We start from the raw sequence: 27,241 nt of genomic DNA, 5'->3' as shown, positions 1-27,241 counted from the left end.
AAATCAAATTCTAATTGACGTAAGGGTGGAGGGGGGAGAGAAAAAGAGACCTATTGGCTCATGCACCCAAGTAATGGAGTCATGGCTTGATGAGAGCCACCAGTTCACAAGTGCACTGTCTTTCTCACCACTGTCTCCTCTGCTTTCTCTTTGAACTCCATTTCAGAGTAATGGGTGACAGACTTGGAGACACCAGGTGGCCAACAGCTCCTCTCAGGGCTATATCCCTCTGTGCTTTTTAGAAAACATCTGCTTTTAAAAATTAATTTTAATTAACTTGAAAGGCAGAAGGGCATAGAGAGGAGGAAAGACAGAGAGAAAGAGATCTTTCATCTGCTGGTTCACTCCCCAAATAGCCACAACAGCCAGGGCTCCACCAGAATGAAACCAGGAGCCAGGACTTCCATCTGGGCCTCCCACTTGGATGGCAGTGGCCCAAATACTTGGGCCACATTCTTCTGCCTTCCCAGGCACATTATCAGGGAGCTGAATCAAACCCAGAACAGCCAGGACTCAAAACCACACACCAGTAAGGGATGTGGCTGTCACAAGCAGTGGTTTATCACGCTGCATCACAATACCAGCCCCCTTCCCCTTCTTTGCTTGAATCCAGCCTAAGCGTATAAGCATCTTTCCCAGCAGGCAAATATCCCATTCCATTTTATTGACTTTGATTGGGTCACAAGGCCAATCACTGTTGATGAAGGATCCCAACATGCTGAGTCATGTGCTCTAACCTTGGAGAAGGAGGACCACAGCTCCCAGAGATAATTACAGTACTAAGCAAGAACCGCGATGGATCGATTGCTGTATGGCAGGCACTGCCCTAAGCAGTGTACATTCTTCTTATATTTGCCCCTTGCAACAATCTTTTGAGGCAGGTACCATGGTTATTATCTTTTCAATGATGAGGTAAACCACAATATGGTCAGATTAAGTAATCTACCCAAGGATCTACAGCCGATAAATGACAAAACCAAAGAACTAGGAGATGTGAATTAATCTTGCTAAAGGACCCATGGATGGTAAATAAAGAGCCACAGTGAAGATTCAGGGAGCCTCTCACGAGAACCTGGGCTCTTAACCACCTCCCTGTGATGCCACCTGCCGTGGAGTGGGCATGGGTTGTCCCCAAAGGGCTCATGAAACAGGGGCTTGGTCCTCAGTGTGGTAGTGCAGAGGCAACAGCACTTTAAGCAGAGGGGTGGCCTCAGGAGAGGTGGTTGGATCATTGGGGACACTGCCTTTGGAAAAGATTAAGGTAGTTCTCATGGGATGCCAGTTAGGGCCTGCAAGAGTGGGTTTACAAAAGAGCGAGTCAGAGCCCTGTCTGCTCTCTGGCTTCCTGTCTTGCCACATGATCTCTCTTGCACACCCTTTCTCCATGATGCCATCTGCCAGGCTGTGATGCAGCCAGAAGAGCCTCATCAGAGTCTACACCCTGTTGTTTGGGCTTTAGGCCCCCAAACTGTTAACTACATAAACCTCTTTCTTTTACTATACCCAGCCTTCGGTATATCATCATAGCGATGCAAACCTGACTGGGATAGCAGGCTGTTAGGGTAAGGTTACCAGAGTCCACAGCAACCCAACACTTTACACCTATGATGGCTTTCCATGAGTTCTCCATTCTTCCTCAACACAACTTTATGAAATGAGGCAGGACCCAGGGGCATTATCCCTGTTTTCCAATGAGAAAATTGAGGTTCAGATGAATTGAATGATTTGCTCTTGGTCAAGCACCAAGTTAATAGTGGAACAAGGACTAAAATCCCAAGACCACTCTTTCCAAGCCTGCAGTATTGTAGCTTAAGAACTTTGTGTTTAAAAGCCACACAGTCTTAGAGACTCATATTGGGTTTCTTTCTTTTTTTAAGATTTATTTATTTATTTGAAAGTCAGAGTTACACATACATGAGAGAGAGAGAGAGGTCTTCCATCTGCTGGTCTACTCCCCAGTTGGCTGCGATGGCCAGAGCTGCACCAATCCGAAGCCAAGAGCCAAGAGCTTCTTCCCAGTCTCCCATGCAGGTGCAGGGGCCCAAGGACTTGGCTTTCCCAGGCCATATCAGAGAGCTGGATAGGAAGTGGAGCCAGGACTCGAACCCGGTGCCCATATGGGATGCCGGCACTACAGGCAGCGGCTTTACCCACTACACCAGAGTCGGGCCCTCTTTTTTTTATTTATAAGATTTAGTTATTTAATTTGAAAGGCAGCATTACAGAGAAACAGAGACACAGAGAGAGGGGGTCTTCCATCTGCTGGTTCACTCCCCAAATGGCCACAATGGCTGGAGCTGTGCCAATCTGAAGCCAGGGGCCAGGAGCTTCTTCCCGGTCTCTCATGTGCCGGTCTCTCAAGGACTTGGGTCATCTTCTGTTGCTTTCCCAGGCCATAGCAGAGAGCTGGATTGGGAATGGAGCAGCTGAGACTCGAACTGGCACCCATATGGGATACCGGCACTGCAGGTGGCAGCTTTACCCGCTAGGCCACAGCGCCGGCCCCCATACTGGGTTTCTTGAAGACTGAATCTGAGTGTTGAACTCTTTGTTTTCTCTCCCTATTATCTTTTTCTGTTCCCTATTATCTTTCTACTTCTTCAGATAGGAGAATCCCAAGATCTGGGACACAAAGCTGCCCTCAAAGATTTAAACTGCAAATTAAGCCATTTGTGAAATAATATATTCACACTGAATTTACCTTTTATTAATCTGTGTACATACATATATATTTTTTATTTATGTATGTAAAACAGATCTATTTCTGAATTTTCTATTTTCTTTTCATCTATATTTATATTTTCTTTAAAGATTATTTATTTATTTAAAAGTCAGAGTTACACAGAGAGGGAAGGAGAGGTGGGTGGGTGGGGTGTTTCCATCCGCTGGTTCACTCTGAAATTGCCTGCAACAGCCAGAGCTGTGCGGATCCGAAGCCAGGAGCCAGGAGCTTCTTCTGGGTCTCCTATGCGGGTGCAGGAGCCCAAGCACTTGGGCCATCTTCTACTGCTTTCCCAGGCCACACCGGAGAGTTGGATCAGAAGTAGAGGAGCTGGGACTCGAACCAGCGCCCCATGGGATATCAGCACTGCAGGTGGCAGCTTTACCCGCTACACCACAGCGCCAGCCCCTGTATTTACATTTCTGATATTCTACCATACTGTCGTTTGAATGAGTATAGCTTCACAGGACTCCTAACACCGGAAGGCTCATTCTTCTTTACTGCGCTACTCTGTCAGCATCTTAGTGTTGGGGGCTGGTATCAGGGCACAGCAGGTTAAGCTGCCGCCTGAGATGCGGGTATCCCATAGGAGCACTGGTCCAAGTCCCCATGCTAAGGCCACCTGGGAAAACAGCAGAAGACTGACAGAGTATCTAGGCCCCTGCAACTCATGTGGGAGTCCAGGATGGATTGCCAGGCTCCTGGCTTTGGCCCAGACTGGCCATTTGGGGAGTTAATCTGCAAAGAAAAGATTTTCTCTGTCTCTCTCTGTCTCTCTCTCTCTCTCTCTCTCCCCCCGAAACTCTGCCATTCAAATAAATAAAATTAATCTTTCATTTTTCCAATTTCATTTTCCTGGCAAAAATTCTGATCCTTCTGCCAAGTTACCAGAAAAACTGGGATATTCATAAAAATTCAATTAATGGACTAATTTGGTCATAATCAACATCTTTGATGAGAATATTGAGACTTCACATCTAAACATGTCATACATCTTTCTCTTTCATGTCCTCTAGAGAAATATTGACATCGTTGACATTTTCCTTATCCAAGTCTGTGCATTTATGGGGAGCGTTATTTCTAGGTGGTTTCGCATATTTTTGGTTACTCGTGTTCACGGGTGGTGTTTTCCAGGATATTTTCTAAGTGGATAGTGTTCCTGGTATAGGAGCAAGCTATTATTGATCTGTCATTATCTGTATGTGAGCTGCCTGAACTTTCTTATTGCCGCTGATTAGAAAGGTGATAACAACAGTACCTACCTCCAAAGGTTGCTACAAGGAGCAAATAAAGGAGACTGTTTACTGTTGAGAACAGCGCCTGGCATAGAGTGACTGATCAGTCACAGTTGCTGCTGATTATCATAATTATCTCATTTGGCTTTCCAGGTAAATAATCAACTCATCTGGAAGCAACAGGAGCTAGGACTCTTTCCCCACTCCGCTCTGTCTCTCGAATAGAGACTTAGAGAATAGTGTGAAATAGTGGCGGTGGTCCAGGGCCAGCTCTCCCTGCTATCAGCAGCAATGGATGCTTTATCTGGATATGCTCTGAGGACACTTCCCAGGATTTACACGAGCCTGGTGATCCACATTTTAGCAAACTCCTAGGATGATTACAGCACCAGAGTTTCTCCAACGCACATGCTATTTGCTATTGGTTTAGATAGGTTTTCTTTTGTGTGCTGTCAAGGCTAAGAATTTTAATCAGGTCTGAAAGTCTACATTTTGGGGATGAGATTACAAAGGGCTTTCTGCACCTTTGGCTTATTGATAGGACCAGTTGTGTTAATGCCTTTCATATTGGCAAACTAATTTTCATTCTTATAATATATTCTTTTGGGGCATGTTTTATTTTTGACTGTTGAATGCTAAAATAGATTTGCTAGCAAATATGGTAAGATTTTTTTCTATGTATTTGCCAATCAAATTTGCCAGTGGTTTGTCTTGTGTGTGTTATCTTTGTTTTATTTTGAGATCAGTCATAGTAACTTGATGAAATGATTTCTCTGTGCTCTGATAGAAAATAAATCATATGGAAATGTTCATAGGAAACTCTCTGGGCCCAGGACCTTTTAAAAAGTAGTCCTTTTGCAACTGCCTTTGGGTCTTATTTGCTTGTATCAGCCCTTTTTCTGGAGTCATCTTTGTTTCCTAGAAAATCATTCACTTCATGGAAATGTATAAATGTTTTCATATAGAGTTGAACAGAACGATTGCTTATCATTTATTTACTTCCAAGCTTGTCTTTTTCCTTCTCTATTTTCTCATGTTGTCTCCAACCACATTTATAATTGGTGTCATCTCTTCCAAGATTGTGCCATTAAGTTGTCTTTCAGGCTTCAATTTTTAGGCTTTGAGTTTTCATCTCTTTCTGGGGTTTTTCATGTATTTTTTAAGAAGCTGGGAAGAGCTGTTTGAAGGCAGCCAGCCAAATGCCATTTTGAGCAGTAAATTTTTGCTCTTTGGATTTTTTAACCCAGACTTAGAAATCCATCTTGTTGAGGTTGGCATGGTTGCATGTGAAGAGTTTGGGATCCCAACTGCCAGCCAGCACAGTCACAGGACCTCTCAGAGACACGTCACCTGCCACCGGGATTGACTAGCCTCACCAAAGCACCAACAAAAATCACCGGACAGGAAGAGGTCAAGGACACAGCTGGGTAGTAAAGAACAGGCTGAGCTCACCACCGTCACGGAAGACACACTTGCTAAGTTCGCTGCACTTGCTGGAAAGTCACATCTCACATTGGCTGAGTCTACATTGTCTTCTCCAGGTTTCATACTAACCAAGACCTTTGTGTGAGGCACTGGCACTGGTCTTAGAATGCAAAGCTCAAAAGAGATGGCTTCTACTTTCAGGGACTTAAAGTAGGAAGAAAAATCTTTCTGATGGTTCTCATATCACAAAGTTAAATCACATTATTTGTTAGTTTTTAAAAATTTATTTATTTTTATTTTATTCATATTTATTTTATTTTTGTTGAAAGGCAGAGAGGGAAAAGAGAGAGAGAGAGAAGCAGAGAGAGAGAGATCTCCCAACCACTGATTCACTCTCCAAAAGGCCAAAAGTCTGAGCCAGGCTTAAGTCAGGAGCCAGGAACTCCATCTGGGTCTCCTATGTGGGGACAGGGGCCCAAGCACAGGGCCCATCTTCTGCTGCCTTCCCATGTGCATTAACAGAGAGCTGAATCTGAAGTGGAGCGACCAGGACTCGAACAGGCTCAGATACAGGATGCCAATGTCCCAAGTGCTGTGCCATACAACACCAGCCCTACACCATGTATTTCTTTCATTTGCAAACACAAATCATTTAGATTTCCCCTTTAATAAAAATTTAATAAAATTTCCCCTTTAATAAAAAGTAGCTAATTTACTATCCAAAAATTGAAAAAGAAATAATAATATACTTTGCTCTATTCCTGCCCTGCCCCACTCTCACCCACTCCAAAGTAACCACTGGTAGCAGCTACGTATGTTTCCTCCAAACTCCTCTCCACCACCAAGACACACACTTATGAGAGCTACTGTTCGTTTTTAAAACCGAATCACACTGCAAATATAGGGGTACTTCCAAAAGCTCATGGAAGGGACTAACATTGAGCCTAGCAGTGAAAACATCTACACCCCATATCACAGTACCTGGGTTCGATGTCTGGCTTCAACTATTGACTACAGCTTCCTGCTAATGTGCACCCTGGAAGGTAGCAGGTAATGGCTTGAGTTCCTGTAGGAGGCTTGAACTGAGCTGCTGGCTCCTGGCTGTATTGCTGGTCTAGCCTTGGCTGTTGCAGATATTAAAGAAGTGGGAGATCAGATGGGGAAGCTTCCTTATACTCTGTCTCTCTGCCCCTCAAATAAACTAAATAATAAAAGTTTAACTTAAGAAGTTAATGGAAAATGAAGTAAAAGAGAAGTTTATTTTGGTATTTATAGCACTTTTAAACCCACGTGTGCAAGGGTTCTTCGGTAAGTTCATGGAACATGTGTGGATCTCAAAAGTTTTTTGCACCAAAATACTCCTCTTTGAATTCTATTTTTATTAATCAGCTTTTCATTACTTCAGAAACCCAAGAGAAGCTGCTTGGAAGGGAGAGGCTTGTTTTGGTTCACAGCCTTGGAGGTGCACAGTGCCATAATGGGCGGTCCCATTGGTCTGGTGTCTGATGAGGGCAGAGGAGAGGAGAAGGCAGGTAGAGGGAGGGTCACATGGCGAGTCTGGAAGCAGAACATCATGGACAATTCTGATGAGGGCTTAGACAAGCAGAACGCTGGTGAGTTTTCAGATAGAAATGCAGATCCGAGTGGGGTCTGGACCAAAGACCATACTCACCCTAGCTATACTGTGGCTCTATCCTGAGACTGGAGGAGGCTGAACTTGAGGATGATGGAAAGTTTGTTTGAGGGAGGAGATTTCTAGCTAGCAAAGTGTTCAGGCTATAACAAGGGCATTATTGACTGCTGTCAGTCAGTCTGACAGCGAGAATTGGGAGCAGATTGAAAAATTTTCACTGCTTGATCTTAGAAAAGAAAGAAGAAAAAGCTTCTTTGGGTCAGGAAAGTGAGATGGAGAAATCTCAGCCTAAAAAATTTAGCACAAGTGAAAGGGAATTGGACCCTTCCTGGCCCTCCATGCAATCTTCCCTCTGCATTCCACCATCCATTGCCCCATCTGACACCAGGCTAACGGGGCAGTCCAATCCTGGACTGTGAACTTCCAAAACTGTGACCCGAAATAAGCTTCCTTCCTTCCTAGCTTTCTCAGATACTTGAAAGTCATGAAAAGCTGACTAATGCACCCTTTTTACCATAAACTTTTAAATACCCTCATATTAATCTGACATTTGCTTTTCTCCCTTAAGACCTCATGGGTATCTTTCCAGGACAATAGATACAACAGATCTAACTTGATCATGGTAATAGCTACATAATGTCCCATAGAATGGAATCACTTGCTTGACTCATCCCTTCTTGATGATGGGCACTCATCACTCATCTTGTGTCCTGTTGTTGTCATGCTCATGTGTGTGTCCCTGCCTAGTGGTGCTTCTTTTTTTATTATTTTTTGACTAAAGCATCAAAAGTGAGACTGCTGATTCTATAAGGATGTAGAGCTATAATTGTAATAGATATTCACAGATTATTGTCCTAAAAGACTATAGCAAGGGGAAAGGGTGACTACCAGGCAATATCTCAATGATTACAATAAAGGACCCTTGTATTGGTCAGTTTTTCATTATTATAATGAAATGCCTGAAGCAGACGACTTTAGAAGGAAAAGTAATTTGTTTGAGGTCATAGATCTGTTTGAGTCAAGGTCCAAACATCACAATACAGGGTTTGACCGGGGTCCTCCTTGGCTGAACCACTCTATGGCGGGAGCACTGGTGTCTGTCCATGTGTGGGTTCCCTCTCTCTTAAGCAGTCACTCAATCATGGGAGCTCCACCCTAATGACCTAGTCCAATCTAATCCGTTCCCAAAGGCCCTGCTTCTAAACATCATAATTGGGTTACATTTATATCTTCCTAGTACCATTGCTATAAGGCTCTGGGGATTGAACTCCTACATAAGCTCAGAAGACAAATATCCCATCCACAGCAACCCCACAAGTGCAAGGTTAAATACTTTTACTTTGAAAGGAGAGCCCCCCAGATGGATTGAAAGTGCAAATATGAGCCCTGGAGGCCAGCGCCGCGGCTCACTAGGCTAATCCTCTGCCTAGCGGCACCGGCACACCGGGTTCTAGTCCCGGTTGGGGCGCCGGATTCTGTCCCGGTTGCCCCTCTTCCAGGCCAGCTCTCTGCTGTGGCCAGGGAGTGCAGTGGAGGATGGCCCAGGTGCTTGGGCCCTGCACCCCATGGGAGACCAGGAAAAGCACCTGGCTCCTGGCTCCTGCCATCGGATCAGCGCGGTGCGCCGGCTGCAGCGCGCCGGCCGCGGCGGCCATTGGAGGGTGAACCAACGGCAAAGGAAGACCTTTCTCTCTGTCTCTCTCTCTCTCACCATCCACTCTGCCTGTCAAAAAAAAAAAAAAAAATGAGCCCTGGGTTTCAGTTGCCCTTAGGGTCCTGCATTACTACCACCATGCTAGCCTCCAAGAGTGTAGTACTGAGGACATTCTGAGCAACAGCAAAGCCATTGTGCCTTAGCTCGGGTCTTCATGTTTTGCTCTCACTGCTGCAGAAGAGATTGTGGGTCTATTTGCTGTTGCTATTACTGTATACCTGAGACTGGGTCACTTATAAAGGAAAGAGCTCTACGTGGGCTCACAGTTTTTGTAAGCCGTGAAGTTCAAGGTTGGGTGGCGCATCTGGTGAAGGTCTCGTGCTGTTCCACAGATGGCAGAAAAATGGAGGGGAAGCAGGCGTTAGTGGAAGAAACCACATGGCAGGTAAAAGGAGGCCATGGAGAGCCACGGAGAGCCACCAAAGCAAGAGGAAGCTGGGGAAGCCAAATTTGCTTCCCAGCAGTCAGCTCCTGTGGTACTCAACCCAGTCCCACCAGAGTGAGTGCTCACTCAACTCGACAGCCCTAAGCCATTCACCAGGGCTCTGTGTTCATGACCCACACACATCTTCAAGGTTCCTCCACCTGTCAACATCATTACATTGGGAAGCAAGCATCAACAGGAGTTTGGGAGGGGACAACAAACAACCACAACAAACCACAGCAGAGACAGGTACCATCACAGAAGTGGGGAGCAAGACCCTGAGAGATTCAGTCATTTGTCCAAGGTCTCACAATAATAGGTGCTGTAGCTGGGGTTTGAATCCGGTTCTGCCTGGATAAATATCTATGCTTTTAACTGCTGTTTTCTTAGCATCTCAAGGTGACATGAGTTCTAATGCCACACCTTGCCACCTGCTCAGGAGGAAGGAAGAATTCTGCTATCAAAGGGCTTTGCAAGCCCCACCTGCGGTGGTGTTTGGCTATTCAGAGAGAAATTAGTGCTTGCCCCAGCACACAACTCAAAAGACAGTCTTCTCTCTCTCTCTCTCTCTCTCTCTCTCTCTCTCTCCCCCCCCCTCTCCCTTTGTTCCTCCCAAACACACACACACACACACACACACACACACACATGCACATTCATATATTTTTCTATTTCTTAAAATTAGGAGCAACCAGGCACCCTTGGTTTGATCTCTCCTCATTCTCTCATGGTAGGGAATAGACCGTTGTATGAGAAAGAACAGACTCTGGGGCAGGCGTTTGCCCTCATGGTTAAGAAAACCACATCCCACATCGAAGTGTGAAGATCAGTGCCCAGCTCCAGCTCCTGATCCCACCCTCCTGCTGATGCAGACCCTGGGAGTCAGTGGTGATGGCTGAAGTCATTGGATTTCTGCCACCTACATGGGAGACCTGGAGTGAGTTCTCAGCACCCAGCTTCAGCCTGATTCAGTCCAAGCCATTGCAGGCATTTGGGAGCTGTGTCTATGTCTATGTCTATGTCTATGTCTATGTCTATGTCTATGTCTCTGTCTCTGTCTCTATCTCTACCTCTATCTCTATCTCTATCCTTATCTATCTCTATCTCTATCTCCATCTACATCTCTATCTCCATCATCTCTATCTCCATACCCCTCAAAAAGAAAAACTACAGACTCTGCAGTCAGAATGGCCTGGTTGGAAACCCAATTTATTAACCTCAAGCAATCTTCCCAAGACTTTCTAAGCCTCATAACCATCTTGCTCAGTGTCTTATCCTACCTATAGGAGCATCACGTCCTTGGGGATGGTCCACCGTCTATGCCTATCGACCACAGGTCCTGAAGTTGCCTGCATAGTAGCCCTGGGCAAACTACTGATTTTCAGTAATTAAAGACCACAAGGTTTTCAAATAAGGTTGAGGACTGATAATGGGAGAAGGAAAAATGAATTCACATTTAATGAGAAGCTACTATATGTTTGGCACTATCCGAGAATTTAAGAATTATTCACAACTCTGTGAAGTAAGCATCATTGTTCCCATTGAATAAAGGAGAAGAACTAATCTTAGCAGAGTTAGGGTAACTTTGCTAGGATTGCAGAGTGAGAAATGGCAATCATGGTGATGATGATGAAGATGATGATGATGATGATATCTATTATTTTTGAACACTTGTGATAAATAAGCACTATGTTAGATCTTTCTTTGCACTACCTATTTAATCCTCACAACCACTCAACAAGTAGTTCCTATTGTCCCCTTTCAGAGATAAAGAAACTGAGCTCCCAAAATGACTTGCTAAGGGCACTCAATTAGGAAGTGCTGGAGCTGGGATTCGAACCAGGGCTTTTCTGATTCCTAGAAGCCTCTCTTCCCCTTGCTCTGAAAGTGAAGGCCTTGGTAGCCGTGATTCAGATGCGAACCTTCAGCTTCCTGAACCACTTCCAAATGTAGCTTCACACAGTTGAACAGAAGGCCAGGTCTAAGGGAAAAAAGAAACCAGCTTCCATCCCAACTCTCCTCGTCCTCTCATTTTCTGGGCTTCGTGGGCAACACTTTCACAGCAAAATTCTGCATCCTGTCTCATGGCCACACATACTGTCTGTGCTTGGCACAGCCTGCTGTCTCCATGGAACATCTGTGGCTCACTACTACTGTGAGTGATTCTATTTTCCACACATCCCCAGCTCGTTAGAAAGCAAGGCCCCTATTTGTTGGTGGATGTTTGCAATCTGAAGCTGAAACGCTGCAAAATGATGATTGAACTGATTCACACTGGAGGAGAGCCTGTGACACACACACACACGCACACACACACCAGACACTTAATGAGTGGGCGTTGATCCCTGGCACCTGATCCAATGGGAGCAGTGACTGTCCACCATGGGGCCATCTGGCTTCTGTGACAGTTGCCCAGCCAAGAGCTGTTCATGTGCAATGGTGGCCTTCCCTGGCCAGGAATGCAGCCCAAGTGTTCTCTGGGTCACCCAACTGGCTGATGTTCCTGTGTCCTAAGGAGACATTCTGCCAACACAAAGGCGGCAAGAAGCTGAAATAAACAGCATCCCCTCCAGCAGAGCCAGAGCTGTGCAGAAAGCAGCGTGTTCCCTCCTCTGTGAATGCACCTTAGAACTTCCTCATCGCTCTTCTCAGATTTTCCGCTTCTGATCTTTGGCCAAATGCAATCTTTAAAAATATACATTTGGCAAGAATCTGCAAAAAAAAAAAAAATTCCCTTCAGATTGTTATGTGATGGTGGAGAAAAGACACATTTTTTTAAACTCTAAAAAAAGCACCTTAGCATTTTATAGGCTTTTATAACTCTGAAGCAGCTGAAATGCTAAAACTTTCAAGTTGGCAGAATGGAACTGAAATCTGCAAAGCCGGTTCAATTTGACAGGAGTAGGAGCCTTGCATATCCGAGGGTTTTGATGAGCCTGTGGGCCTGAGCCTTCAACACAATGGGTGGCCACCCACTGGCAGGAAGCCCCTTAGGCCTGGGTTGCAGTCTCCCTTCTAGCTCCCTGCAGAACTCTCTCTGGGAGACACTCTGGGGTTCATCTGCCAAGGCTACTTCCACTGTCCTCCTGCCTGCTGGTGGCATAGCGCAGCGGCAAGGGCCTCCGGCTGGGGCAGCCAGACCACCTGTTTCCACCACCTACACACTGTAGGATCTAATTCAGCTACTTAATTCCTCGGTGCCTCAGTTTCCTTACTTGGAAATGAGGGTAATCCCTAGGTGATGGAATTTCTGTGGAGATTCCATAATGTGACTGCTATGTATTGGCAGAGAACTCAACTTTGAAGAGATCTGGGGTAGATGACTAAGGATGCTGGGGCAGAGGGCTGGTCCAATCCAGAGAGATAAGAGAGGCTTGGAACAGTGGCACGGCTGAGGTGAGGTTAGGACAAAGGCTGCCATAGACCTGCTGAAGATCTGCTATGCCAAAGCAGCTCTACTGAGATTCAAAATTAACATTTGACATATTTGTGGATTTAATGTACTTGTTCCAGAAAGTTTCGGAGGAGGTTTCTAGTTATACAAAATAAAACAAGATAGGTTGATTTTTAAATTGGACTCAGAAAGAACTGAGGACAGAACAGAGCCAAGTGTGAGTTCATATCATGATGAGCTACATGGCCACTGAAGGAGGGTCCTACGGTTGGCTGGAAACCAAGCTTCCCAAGCCGCTAGCCTAAGGGACACCTGGTCAACTGCACTTCTGCAGTGCTCAGAGCACAGGAGACGTTGGTGGCTTAGAGGCCATCCTGGAGCTGAGCTGAACCAGTAAGCAGGTTCCACAGCTTCTCCCTGGGTAAATTCCTTCCTCTCTTGGAGTTCTGTGTTTCCCCCACCTCTGATGGGGCTAATAAAAGTGGATATGGAGTTATTCTGAGGGTAACAGGAAATCATATTGTGAAGTGTTAGCAAGTGTTCAATGAGTAGCAGTGTTATGGCTTGGGCATGGTTTGACTGTGACCCCCGAAGACTCATGTGTTGGAAGCTTGGTCCCCCCAGTGTGGAGATGTTGAGAGGTGGTGGGACCTTTAAGAGGTGCAATTCAGTGCCAGGAACTTAGGTCAGTGAGGGTTGATACCCTGGGAAGAGATTAATGTAGTTCTCACAGGAGCTCGGTTAGTGCTCCCGGGAGTGGGTTGTTGTCTGGCATCCTAGTTTGCCATGCAGTCTCTCCTGCCATATTGTGATACAGCCAAGGGGCTGAATACACGGGGCTACCTGAGCTCAGACTCTCTGCCCCTTGGGTTAAATAAACCTCTTTTCTGTGTAAAGTACTCAGCTCCAGTATTTTGTTATTGAAAAAGAATACAGCTTTGTACAAACACCTAAAATAAACACAATTTAGAGAAAGAGAGATAGAGAGACAAAACGTTCTTTGATGCCAGGATCAGGTAGAAATGTCCCCTTTCTGAAGAGGACCATGGGTCCTACGATCAAATGTGGTGTTCTTGTGAGGGGGCGGATGGCGGGACCCCCGGAGCAAAGGTGCACTGTGTTGACGCGGAGTACCGAAGGCCGGACACTGGGCGTGGGTCCTGGCTCTGCCACTTACTCACTGCGTGATCTCGGATACATCCTGCCACCCACCCGAGACTCAAGGTTCATCTGTATGTGGACCGGATAACAGAACTTCTCCCTTTAGGGTCGTTATAGAAATCAGGTGAGGTTATGATCGATGAAATATTTCGCTTCGCCTTGGCATGCGGTTAGCACTCCAGGCTGTAGTTGTTGGTTGTAGGTGAGACACCGTTGCTGGTCTGTCTTGAGCCAGAGGGACACTCAGAATGCCTTGGAGAAGGTGGGGGGTAGGGGGATCGGCCAGCTCTGCAGCTCTCGTTCCTCCCAGCCACTGTTCTGGCTAGGACCTTGTGACACCACCCGTGAGGAGTGCACACCCCACACATGTTCAAGTGCAGCTGTTCCATCTTGTCACTTCAGTACCAACCACACAGTACAGGTGTCCCTTGCTGTCCTCCAGACACTGGTCTGGGACACTTGTCCCTCACCGAAGCTCAAATCCCTCATAGGAAATGGTGCAGTATGGGGCTGGCATTGTGGTGCAGCAGGATGGACTGCCTACAATGCCAGCGTCCCGTATCAGTGTGTTGGTTTGAGTCCTGGCTGCTCTACTTCTGATCCAGCTTCCTGTTAATGTGCCTGGGAAAACAGCAGAAAATGGACTAAGTGCTCGGGTCCTTGCTGCCCTTGTGGGAGACTCAGATGGAGTTCCAGGTTCCTGGCTTTGGCCTGGCCCAGCTTCAGCCATTGCAGCCATTTGGAGAGTGACCTGGTGGATGGAAGATCTCTCTCCCTTTCCCCCATAACTGCCTTTTAAATAAATGAACAAATCTTTTTTAAAAAATAAAATGGCATAACATTGATATCTCCTGTCTGCTTTAACTCATCTCTAGGTTACATCTAGTACCTGATACATTAGGGAATCATGACCAAAACAGAGAAGTCCGTGCATATTCAAAGCAGCTGCAATTTTGTTTCTGAGTAATTTTGATCCACGGTTGGTTGAATCCATGGTTGCGGAATCCATGGGCACAGCGGGGCGCCCATAGGTTCACAGTGAGGAGTGGAACCAGCGGAGTCATAGGGGAGGAGGACAAGGGACCTTTCAAAGAACTGAGCCTGGATAAAAGGCCATTTCAGGACCCTCCTTGGAAAAACTGAGCCTAAGGGAGAGGCGGATGCATGGGGTTGAGTTATCGTGGCTTAACGGTTAGGAGTGAGATGCTGGGAGTCAGGCTGTTCTGTTTCCTAACCTCTCTGTTTTCCATTTCCTCATCTGCTTAAAAAAAAGGGGAGGGAGGAGACCGCAACAGCATGACCTCACATGGTGTTGATGAGAATTAAGGGGAGGGGTGCAGGTGAGATGGGGCTGAGTGGAGCCCACCTCCGTGTGAGGGTCGGTCAGGGGGTGAACGGGAGGTAAGGTCACCAGCTAGGTTGAGTCCCAGGAGGGGTTAAGGAAGAGATCCTTAGGAAGACAGGCACAATGGAGTTAGGATGTGGGGAGAGAGTGCCTGAGGCCAATGAGGGGCGGTTACAGACAAAGTGAGGGGACAAGGAGTGACAGCTGTGGCCTTGGGCACAGGTGGAGTGGGTAACGGATAAGGGGGTACGTGGAGGAGCCAGGCATTCGGATGAGCAGGGTGGCAGCTAAGTTTAGAGCAGGGAGGGAGGGATTTGAATATGCATTCCTGTCCCACTGCGCCAAGCAGCTCTGGTTTTCAATCACTGGGATACGGAGGCAGCAGGTGTCGCTGTGCCCAGGGCAGTGTGGGCCTGCTCCCTCTAGACTTCCCCAGCTCTTCTTGGGGGGTGGGGGGGGGGTGAGAGGGGGAGCCCTCCCCTGCCCTCTGCCAAGTGAGGCTGTGTGTTTGGGGATCCTGGGTCAGTAGAGAGCTGAGCAATTATTCCTTTTTTGACATAAAGACAGCCTGGTCTTTGGCCACAGGCTGCAGATAGTCCAGAAATGGGTAGGAGCTTTGCTTAGCTTCCTGGCAGCACCCCTGGGAGCTGCGACTCCACACAGCCCTGCCCCCTCCCTCCTTTCTCCTGCTCTCTCTCCCATCCCCTCGCCCCTTCTTCCTTTCTACTCCTCTTCTCCGCTTCTCTCTTTATCTCTCTCCCACAAATCTATATTCAGTCTCTGTCTTCCAAAAAGAAGAAGTGAGTAGGAGGACAAATTGTTTAAAAGCAACGCAGCTATTTTAACAAAATGCTTTTTCCTTTGAGCCAGTCCTAAGGAATTTTGGGGAAATCTAAGCCAGAATGAACCAGAAGCAATAATAATAATAATAATAATAATTCTGATACACGACATGGATTACAACAAAGAGCCCCAGCTGCCCCAGATGGAATGGGCCACAGGGAAGGGCAGAGGGGATGTGTTGAAAGGAGGTGAAACCAAGGTTCCTGATGAGCCTGCGAGACAGGGAGACAGTGAGACATTCGTTCATCTGGGCATCGCTCCCATGCTGTGCCGAACACCCAGCCCCTGGGAACATCTGGATGACTGCCTGTGTAGACACAGCCATTAAGATCTTGGCCACTGAGGATGTAGGTCTCCTCCCCTGGCCCCTTGGATTGAAGGGTCTCGGTGCTATAAGAAAGGATTTGAAGTTTTCATTGGAAGAGTGAGAACTTGGGCTGGGGTCTCTGCTCGGCTGCCCTGACCTACTCACCCTGCTATGATCCTGCCTTGGGCGAGAGTGGGGGTGTGGGGAGAGCTCCCTTCTCTCTTTACAGAAAGCAAGGGCTGGACTTCTCGGCCTCAGGGGTCTTCCAGCTCCAACACTCGGCTCCTGCTTCTCTTCGGCTTTGTCTCCCTACCTGACAGCTGGGGGACTTCAGAGCCACACTGCTTGCCTTTGGATCTTGCCTCCACACCCAGTGGCTGTAAATCTTAGGACAGGTTGCTTTGAACTTCGAATGTCCTCAGTTGCTTCATCTGTCAAATGGGTAACGGTAGAGCTGTTCATTCTACTCTTTGCCTTCCCATAGAAGAAAGTGCATCAGAATGCAAATGAATAAGAATAGAACTTCGCTGACTGGCCGGCGCCGTGGCTCACTAGGCTAATCCTCCACCCGCAGCACCGGTACCCCGGGTTCTAGTCCCGGTCGGGGCGCCAGATTCTGCCCCGGTTGCTCCTCTTCCATTCCAGCTCTCTGCTGTGGTCTGGGAAGGCAGTGGAGGATGGCCCAGGTCCTTGGGCCCTGCACCTGCATGGGAGACCAGGAGGAAGCACCTGAATCCTGGCTTGGGACCCCCTTGTGCACCTGCTAATGAAAAATTCTGCCAGTGGGATTTGGTTGTTGCCCTGACCTGGCTCCAATTCAGTCCCAGCTTGGGAAACACAGATCAGAGACGCCAAGCCATTTTGCCCAGCATCCGTCAGCTCATGTGTGGAAAGCGCCAGGGAGATCTAGAAAGAGGGAGTCCGTCCACACTCCAAGATCCCACATCTGGTTCTGCAGTCTGTGCTGGAGAGGTTATGGATGGGGCAGAAAAAGAAACCCGTTGAATCTTCCAGGTGGATTTAAGAGCCAGTTCCGTTCCCATTTCCTGGCTTCTTGTCCCCATTCACCCTCTCCCTCCAGCCTCTTGCTCGGCTGTGAGAAAGTGTTATCATCGAAAACTGCTCTTGCCTTATCTCCCTTCGGAGAAAATTCGCTGCTTCTGAAAAATTTGTATGCTTCCCGCAAACCCGGTGTTGTGCACCTGATGGTCGGTAGGGGAGCAGGAAGAAAAATCTATGAAGTAGTAAAACGACTTCCTTTTGCTTATCTGCAAATTTTTATCTTAGAGAGGGCGTTGGAAGAAGGCACCAGCAGGCCTCCCCTCCAGGCAGTTGAGCCTGTGTATGATTTTGAAAACCCCTGTGTTGGCCAGCACGAAGGGACACAACACCATCCCTGCAGGTGGCAAAGCTGCCTGGGCCAAGCCTGGGGCTCCCAGCTGCTGTTCATTAATGCTGCCCACGGGCCGCAGGAGACGTCTGTCTCCTCCAACGGGCAGGAGGCCCGGGTTCCAGGGCACTGGAGGAGATAATTGTCTTTAGAGCCAGGGGGGATGCTTGGCGAGGGGGTCAAATGACTTCTGTTCTCCCAAAGGTCTAGGCGATGATGGTGGTGAAACCATATTGTTCTCAAGTCCTGACCAAACAAATCAACACGCGAGGTTTTAAAGGCAGTGTGCTGCTGCAGAAAGGACAATGAGGATCGGAGGGGAATGAGGCCTGGAATCTCGCCAGTTATGAGAGCCCTGTGGCAGGTGCATCTGCCCTGTTTCACAGCGCTAGGGTGAGGGTGAGCTACGAGGTATCAGAGGACTGCCTTTCATTCTAATGATAGAGGATGAATATTCATGAGGTGCCAGGCACTGGGGATAACGTGGTGCAAGGCAGGCGTGGTACCTGTTCTCACATGCAGGTGTGGGAGGACAGGTGAGCCACTGCAGGAGTCATGGCTTCTCAGGAGCGCCCCCTAGAGGCCACGTCCTAAATCTTCACCAGCCAGTAGACCCGGAAGTGCAACTTCTTTCTTCCGGTCTTTTCCTAAGTCTGTTAGTCTCTTCCTGGAGGCCAAGTGGTCAATCCAATCCAGCTTTCTCCAGACTTGCAGGATGAGCTGGAGCCTAGCCATGCCCCGTGGCGGCTGTTATTCACTGTCCCAATCAACAACAAGTTGCTAGCTTTGGAATTGGCCTCCACGTGCAATCTGGCTTCCTCTGGGACAAAGGAAACCCCAAATAAAGTCTCAACTTGCTACTTCTGGTGGTGAAGGTGGCTAGACCTCAGTTCCCAGAGTTAGCACAATTTCTACCTAGGCTGCTGCAATTCTGAGGTGGAAATAACAAAAACAGCTGCTGGTTTCTGAGTGATTTCATAATGCGTGGTCTTCTTCTGAGCGTGTTTAACTCTTTTAATCCTTAAAACAACTCTAAGAGGTGAGCATGAGGAATGTGTCCATTTTACAGATGAAGAAACTGAGGCTTGGTGAGGTCCAGGATGCCCCCAAGGTCCTAGTTAATAACAACAGAGTCAGAATTCGAACAAGAACCATCACCTGTAACCATCACACTGTCCTGTCTCTTCAATTCAGGATCATGTTACATCAGGTGCATCCAGCCACAAGAAGACATATAGATTTTTTTTAAAGAATCATTTTATTTATTTGAAAGACAGAGTTACAGAGAGAGGTAAAGACAGAGAGAGAGGTCTTCCATCCACTGGTTCACTCCCCAGAGGGCCGCAATGGCCAGAGCTGTGCCGATCTGAAGCCAGGAGCCAGGAGCTTCTTCCAGGTCTCCCACGTGGGTGCAGGGGCCCAAGGACTTGGGCCATCTTCTACTGCTATCCCAGGCCACAGCAGAGAGCTGGATCGGAAGAGGAGCAGCCGAGACTAGAACCCATATGGGATGCTGGCACTTCAGACCAGGGCGTTAACCCGCTGTGCCACAGTGCTGGCCCCGACATACAGATCTTTAGATTCAAGTTCAAGTCTGCCCCAGGGTGACAAGGTCAGGCCGCCCCTGGTATCCACCAGTCCACAATTGTTCTCTCTCAATGACCAGACTCTGGATCCTGATTCTCTCTCCTCCATCTAGAAGTTTCCATTGCTTCCCCCCACCCCACCCCCATTAGAGCCCGTCTGTCCCCGTGGGGCTTCCCCAACTTTACACCTTGGATTCTTTCTGTAAATGTGTGCTCTGCACTTGCAGCTCTTCCAGACCTGCATATCAACGGTCTCTCTTGCAGAAAACAAAATTAAACCTCTTCCTCACCAGACACCCAGCTGTGCACAAAAAATTAATCAATTACAGTTGAGATAAGAGCTGCAAGGCAGCAGCTCAGGGGACTGTGACGAGGCTGCTGTTATCTCGGAAGCCACTCCTGAACTGTTCTCCAGAAAGGAAGGGCTGGGCTTGCTGTGCTGTGTGCTCCTCCGATGGATATTTCAAGATCTGCAGGCTCCCCCACCATGCCTTCTCTCCTCTCCTCTTCAGTGAAGATGGGAAAGAATTAACCCTTGCCTTCCTAGGCCTGCATGACAACTGTGTCTGGATAGTGACATCCACTTTCTACCATAAAACTGGGAGTCTCAAAACGCCATCAAGGGGAGGTGGAAGGGGTTGCCTGATGGGAGCCATGGAAGTCCCCAGGGGCTGACGTCTTGGGCCACAGAGGGAGCCCTGGTCTGTTCAGGGGCTGCAGGTCTTTGTGGGTCTGCAGATGGTGGTCACTTCTGATTGCATCACTCAGGGCTGGGAGCTGAGATTCCAGCAAGGGGCAATGGGCTTCAGCCCTGGTCACCTGGGAAGCAGTTTCATTTTTTTCCCTCTAGTTTTTGTACTCATTTGCACTTATTTCTTTGAGAAGCAGCAAGACAGACAGACGACAGACAGAGATTCCATTTGCTGGTTCCCTCCTCCAGTGCCTGAAATGGCTGGGGCTGGGCCAGGCCAGAAGCGGGAAGCCAGGAATTCAACCCAGGTCTCCCACATGGGTGGCAGCAACTCAAGTCCTTGGAACATCGTCTGCTGATTCCGGGGGGGGGGGGGGGGGGCATAGGTAGTTAGCTGGAATGGGAGCAGAGCAGGAACTCAAGCCTAGGCATTCTGGTGTGGGATACGGCGTTGCCCCAGGCAACCGCTTCACAGTGCTGCCCTCCCCTCCAGACACTGCGAACCCAGACTTCCGGGCAACAGCCTGAGTGGAAGCTGCTCAGGGGGTGCAGACAGGCAACTGGGGTGAGAACTCTTGTGCTATCGGGAGCAGAGCCTCCAAAATCTGAAACCAAAACCCTCTTGACTTGGAACTGCAAGTGAGAGATGGCCTAGGGTGAGCTGAGCAGAGGGTGAGTCCACCCAGCCACCCACTCACGTGGTCACTCCGCCCCTTGGCAAGGGTTGTTTGAGAAGCTACGCCAAGCAGGCTCAGCAATCTGAGCAAACAGAAATCTCCATGGGGCTGGGCTTCAGGCAGCTTAGCTCTGACAGCTGCAGCGTCTGAGGGTCAGCCAAGAAAGGAAGCATAGAAAGAGGGCCATAGTGCTGGCGCCCTGGCTCACTAGGATAATCCTCCGCCTAGCGGCGCCGGCACACCAGGTTCTAGTCCCGGTCGGGGCGCCGGATTCTGTCCCGGTTGCCCCTCTTCCAGACCAGCTCTCTGCTGTGGCCCGGGAGTGCAGTGGAGGATGGCCCAAGTGCTTGGGCCCTGCACCCCGTGGGAGACCAGGAGAAGCACCTGGCTCCTGCCATTGGGTCAGCGCGGTGTGCCGGCCACAGCGCGCCGGCCGCGGCAGCCATTGGAGGGTGAACCAACGGCAAAAGGAAGACCTTTCTCTCTTTGTCTCTCTCTCTCACTGTCCACTCTGCCTGTAAAAAAAAAAAAAAAAAAAAAAAAAAAAAAAAAAAGAGGGCCATAGGCAGACCTCTGGAAGGTTCTAGAATCTCTCCACCCCAGGTGAGCCACTTTGTTTCCCAAAGTGATCAGCAGGATTCCTCGCTCTACCTGCACTTTTCTAGCGGTCTTGAGTGTGGGAAAAAGCCAGATCCTATCACAAAGCCTGGGCCTGCAGATTTGTGTTTCCTTCGCTTCTTCGTTAAAAAAATTATGTATAGTTCCTTCTCTTTTTCCATACAAAAACAATGTATTCTTCACTATAGAAACTTGGGCAATAAAAGTTATTTTGAAAGTAATACTTTAGGTTCTCTTAGCCCCCAAAATAATCCCAATCAGGTATATATATTTTCACTTTCTACTACATGTAGGTGTTCTTATTTTTCACCAAAATGGGATTGTGTTGTATACTTTTTTGTCATGTATTGTTTCATTTACTAATTTACTAACACAGTGTGATCATTTCTACATCAATAAATATTCTCCTGTACCCATTAATGAGTGGATTGTAGTTCACCAAACATTGCGCCACAAATGTACTTCGTTAACCAGTTACTGGGTTTTTAGCTCGCTTCTGAGAAAGCACCAGGTACACACATATACATACCCATCATGTAGCTAAACTCTTGAATACACTCAGGATAACTTTTTTTTTTTTTTGACAGGCAGAGTGGACAGTGAGAGAGAGAGACAGAGAGAAAGGTCTTCCTTTTTGCCGTTGATTCACCCTCCAATGGCCGCAGCGGCCGGTGCGCTGCGGCCAGCGCACCGCGCCTATCCGAAGCAAGGAACCAGGTGCTTCTCCTGGTCTCCCATGCGGGTGCAGGGCCCAAGGACTTGGGCCATCCTCCACTGCATTCCCGGGCCATAGCAGAGAGCTGGCCTAAGAGGGGCGACCGGGACTAGAACCCGGTGTGCCGGCGCCGCTAGATGGAGAATTAGCCTACTGAGCCACGGCGCCGGCCAGGATAACTTCTTCAAATGCAATGTCCAGGACTCAAATTACTGAGTCAAAAGATTTATCAATAAAATTTATATTCGAGAATAGTGTTAGATTTACAGAAAACCTGCAAAGACAGAATAGGGGGTTTCTGAGCACGTGATCCGCTGTTGTGAATATTTTATGTGAATATGATGCATCGCTCAAACTACTGAGGCGGTGTTGATAATAATTTAGTGATCAGCATCTGAGTTCCATGCTTTACCCTGGCGCCCCTAGTTTTTGCTGAACACCCTTTTCCAGGATGACACGATGTGTTTAGCATCATGTCTCCCAAGGCTCCTCCAGGCTGTGACAGTTTCTCCGCCTATCCTGGCTTTGGATGACCTTGACGAGTTGGGGAAGGAATCGCCAGGTATCCTATAGAATGTCACTTAATTTTTCTTCTTTTTTTTAAATGATTTATCTGTTTGAAAGGTAGAGTTACAAAGAGAGTGGGACAGACAGACAGACAGAGATATTCCATCGCTGGTTCACTCCCCAAAGGGCCGTAACAGCCAAGCCTGGGCCAGGCCAAAGCCAAGAGCCTGGAACTCCATCTGGGTCTCCCTTGTGGGTGGGATGTGTATTGCCATACTGCCTTTGATAAAGTTTTGGGGTGAGAGGCAAGTGGGGAGTAGGAAAAGTGTGCCCCGAACCTCTTCGCCTGCACACACACGCACACACACAAGGAGAGCATGGCGTATCCTCAGATAGCATTTTTCCTGCTATAAGAGGAACACGCAGTCCTTCCTGCTTGAAGAGATGAAACCCTAAAGTACTGTGTGTACAACTCACCCACTTTGAGAACCAGAGACCACGGACATCAAAGCAGAACTCCAGATGGAGAGCTGTGGTTATTTTTGTGTTTATTTCTCACTTTGTAGCGCCTTCTTGGGAGCTATGACTAAGGCCGTTTGATCTGAACGGCTTCCAAGCAGTCTTTCCATCCCAGATCAAGAGTGGGTCTTCTGTGTGGGGGCCGTGGACCTCAGCAGGCAAATAATGAACTCTTGAATCCGTGCACAGGGTCGTAATCTCTGATGCCTACGGAGGCCGGGCGGGTTACGCCAGAGAGAAGGGGCTGGCTGAGGGCTGTGGGAAGCTGGAGATCACCTGGCCGGAAAGTGGGCCCACTGTTGCCAAGTCTTCTGATTTCAGGGGAGAAACCAGGCTCTCGATCTTTGTGTGAACTCTTACGGTTTTTAAATGTTGGCTGTGATTGCCGATCTTTCCAAAACTTTAGAAGAGCCAACCAAAATATATCCTCTGGCAGGACGGTCTTGTAGGATGTTGGTATCGCTTCTTGGCCTTTTGGCTAAGATCAAGTGTAGGATCTTGGTATCTGCTCTCTTGTTAGTAGAAAAACACTTAAATTGTGTGGGAATCTACAGATATATCTCTTAATCTTTTTTAAAGATTTATTTATTTATTTGAAAGTCAGAGTTACACAGAGAGAGGAGAGGCAGAAAGAGAGAGAGAGAGAGAGAGAGAGAGAGAGAGTGTGTCTTCCATCTGCTGGTTCACTCCCCAGATGAACGCAACAGCCAGAGCTGTGCTAATCTGAAGCCAGGAGCCAGGAGCTTCTTCCAGGTCTCCCACGTGGGTGCAGGGGCCCAAGGACTTGGACCATCTTCTACTGCTTTCCCAGGCCATAGCAGAGAGCTGGATCAGAAGTGGAGCAGCCAGGTCTTGAATCAGCACCCATATGGGATGCCGACACTGCAGGTGGCAGCTTTACCCACTATGCCACAGCACTGGCCCCTCTCTTAATTTTAAGAAGGAATTCCACATACTAGGGAATTGGGTAATGTTGGGTTATGTTGTCTTGCAAAAACACTTTCCTTTCTTTCCTGGGTTGCTGCGTTTACAGATCAGCTGGAATCTAGATTCTCTGGAGACTGAAGAATCAACACCGGAACTTAGCAAACCTTCATAGGCAGAGCAACCCACATTAGCCAACTCTGTCTGCAGTGCTGGGAGAAGCAGGCATCTCATAGCCCAGACTACCTGTGGGGAGTGTGCAGAGAAGGGAAGACCCCCATGCCCTGAGACCTTCATTCTTTCCTTTGCTTTCGGATTCAATGATTCTTCCTCTCAGGGCTTTGAGGATTCATTTGATGGAATCCCCCAAGGCAGGAAGTGGGGCTGGGGGTATTATTTCCACCTGGATGCTTCGGGTCTCCTAGTGAAAACCGCACTCCCCCCGTTCCATGGGGGTCGGCCTACGGTCTGACTTCTCCCACCCAGGAGAGCGCCGGTGTTTGGCAACAAGAGTTGAGACATTCATGGCGCTCATTTTTTCATTTTAAACCAGCCCGTGTTCCTCTGGTTGTCTGTACTTGCCCCACGCCTGTGCCTCCTTCCTGCTCTCTGAGATCTCTGCCATGGGGCTTGATCTGGGTTTGGCAGTCATTACCCGGATGAGCTAGTTCTGAGCGCCTCAGGGGACGACACAGGTAAGGGATCAAGACCTGGGACACTGCAAATGTCTCACTTCTCTCCTGCTGGCCCAAGGCTCAGAACCCCCAGGCTCTCGAGCCCCTGGGAAAGCAGGGGTTACTCAGCCTACATTCCTCCTCCTTCATCTCCTGGCTCCTCCTCTTTTCTCCCTCCAATCCATTTTCCACGTCGAAGGCTGAGTCATCTTTTGAAAAGCTCCCTAAAGCTGTGCTTTCTTTCTGCTTAATATTGTCCAGTGGCTCCCGAGGCTTCTGTACAGAGAAGTCTCCTTATCACAGGCAAAACCCTCGCTACTCAGAGTGTGGTCCTCAGACGGGAGCATCAGCAGCCCCCGTGAGGCCAGCCTGCGTACCGCGCCAGCATCTGCACGGTCACCGAATCCTCCAGGGATGCGGCTGCACGCGCAGGCTGAAGAAGCGCTAGGCGCCCAGGCTCCACACCAGTATTCTCCTGGGTGGCAGCACATTGAATCCCCTGGGTGGCTTCAAAACACAACTATGCCTGGGCCCCATGCCCCGTGGTGGCTTCCGGTCACTGCTATTTTTTTAAAGAGCTCCCGCAAGTCATCACGTGCCACTTTGCCCAATCTGTCTCTTGTTGATCTCTCTAGTGTCATTCCTACCTCTTCCCTTTGCGGCTCTGCTCCAGTAACACCCATCCTTTCCCTGTACCCTGAGATGGCTAACCCTTGCATTTCTGCTCACTGGAAGGTTCTCCTGTTGGTGTTTTCTCATTGCTTGAAACTCTACTCAGATCTCAGCTTCTTGGGGCAGGTGCAGGGCTAGGGAATCTTTTTTCTGCCAAGGGCCATTTGGTTATTTATAACATCATTCGTGGGTTGTGCAAAACTATCAGCTTAAAAACGAGCCTGTTAGAGAATGTATTGTAGTTTGAGTTCCACCTGCGGTTGCCTTGGCTGGGTCAGACCAAATGATTTTTTTGGCTTAAAACAGCCTGTTGGCTGCAGGGTCCCCACCCCTGGTGGCTGTTGGGATGCCTGCATCCCACAGAGGTGGCTCTGGGTTCTAATCCTGGCTCCGTTTCCAATTCCAGCTCCTGCACGCTCTGGGAGATACTAGTGTGTCTGCCGCCTACGTGGGAGACCCAGAATGAGTTCCTGCTTCCTGGCTTGGGCATGAACCAGCCCCAGGGTGTTGTAGGCATTTAGGGAGTGAACCAGCGGATGGCCGATCTCTCTCCCTCTCCCCCCCACCCCCCCGCCCATTGTCTGCCTTTCAAATAGACTAAAAAGTGAAATAGCAATAATACAACTTCTCAGGGAACTGTCCCCTCCTGCTCCCACCCCCACCCCCACCAGCCCTCGCGGCCCCTGCCCTGGGCGGCCTCCTTCGTGGCACTCCTGCTGTCTGCACCTCACTTGGTTCTGCCCGTGTTTCCTTACAGAATGGCTAGTTTCCTTCATTAGAATCTCGCTTCCAAGAAGACAAGGACTTGTGGGTTTTATCTATTGGCAAGTCTGGATTAATAGCCAATTAACATGTGGCAGAGCAGGTCGGAAGGGAAAGGCTTTTTAAAAATGAGATTTGGCAGCCGGCGCCACGGCTCAATAGGCTAATCTTCCACCTTGCGGCACTGGCACACCAGGTTCTAGTCCCGGTCGGGGTGCCGGATTCTGTCCTGGTTGCCCCTCTTCCAGGCCAGCTCTCTGCTATGGCCTGGGAGTGCAGTGGAGGATGGCCCAAGTCCTTGGGCCCTGCACCCCTTGGGAGACCAGGAGGAAGCTCCTGGCTCCTGGCTTCGGATCAGCGCGATGCGCCGGCCGCGGCAGCCATTGGAAGGTGAACCAACGGCAAAAGGAAGACCTTTCTCTCTGTCTTTCTGTCTCTCTCACTGTCCACTCTGCCTGTCAAAAAAAATGAGATTTGATATGTCAAAAATGTATCATCCTGGAAAAAAATTCAAATTTGCTGGACTTCCTTATGTATACTTTAGGGACAGTGGGTCTTTTTAATCAGCAGTGGGAAGAGGTGTCATCAGTTTGCTGTTTAGAGTTTCCATTTGTTTTCAACTTTTAAAAAGTGGTAGCCACCCCACCCAGAGAACACACTCAGTCCTAACAGTACAGACTGGGTTTTTTTTTTTTTTTTAAGATTTATTTACTTATTCATTTATTTATTTGAAAGGCAGAGTAATAGAGAGAGAGGGAGAGACACAGAGAGAGAGAGATCTTCCGTCTGCTGGTTCACTCCCAAGATGGCTGTTGCAGCCGGGGTGCATCCAAGCATAAGCCAGAAGCCTGGAACTCCATGCAGGTCTCCCATGTGGGTGCAGGTGGCCAAGGACTTGGACCATCTTCCACTGCTTTCCCAGGCGCATTAGCAGGGAGCTAGATCAGAAGTTGGAGCAGCCGATACTTGAACCAGTGCCCATAGGGGATGCCGGTGCTGCAGATGGCGGGTTAACCTACTGAGCCACAGTGCCAGCCCCCTTTTTCTCCAACATGGTCACCTCTGTAGTGGAGTGACTCGGACAGTGCCTGGCAAATGCAAGACATTCAATCAGTGTTTGTTGGTTAATGAATGACTGTCTTGCCTCCAGTAGCCTCCATGCACATCTTTCTGGAGGAATCTAGGGAGTGTCTCCCACAGGCTCACCTGCCGAGTCTGAACTGCAGGAGGTCTAGTGCAAACCCAGGCCCCTGGGTGTCTGACACGCTGGTGTGGGGCCATCGGCCATGACCGTGACCAAGTC

General features: G+C 48.5%; 1 protein-coding gene and 1 pseudogene across 1 annotated transcript in view; both read left to right on the top strand.

Moving 5' to 3' along the window:
* Positions 1 to 27,241, top strand: part of CACNG3 (calcium voltage-gated channel auxiliary subunit gamma 3) — a 98,869-nt gene that overhangs the window by 24,917 nt on the left and 46,711 nt on the right. The window lies entirely within an intron of this gene.
* Positions 23,365 to 23,496, top strand: LOC127491500 (U2 spliceosomal RNA; annotated as a pseudogene).

Source organism: Oryctolagus cuniculus, chromosome 19, assembly GCF_051225735.1.
Source record: "Oryctolagus cuniculus isolate XC-2025 breed Fujian yellow rabbit chromosome 19, ASM5122573v1, whole genome shotgun sequence".
Lineage (NCBI taxonomy): Eukaryota > Metazoa > Chordata > Mammalia > Lagomorpha > Leporidae > Oryctolagus > Oryctolagus cuniculus.
This window is presented reverse-complemented; position numbering and strand designations above follow the sequence as displayed.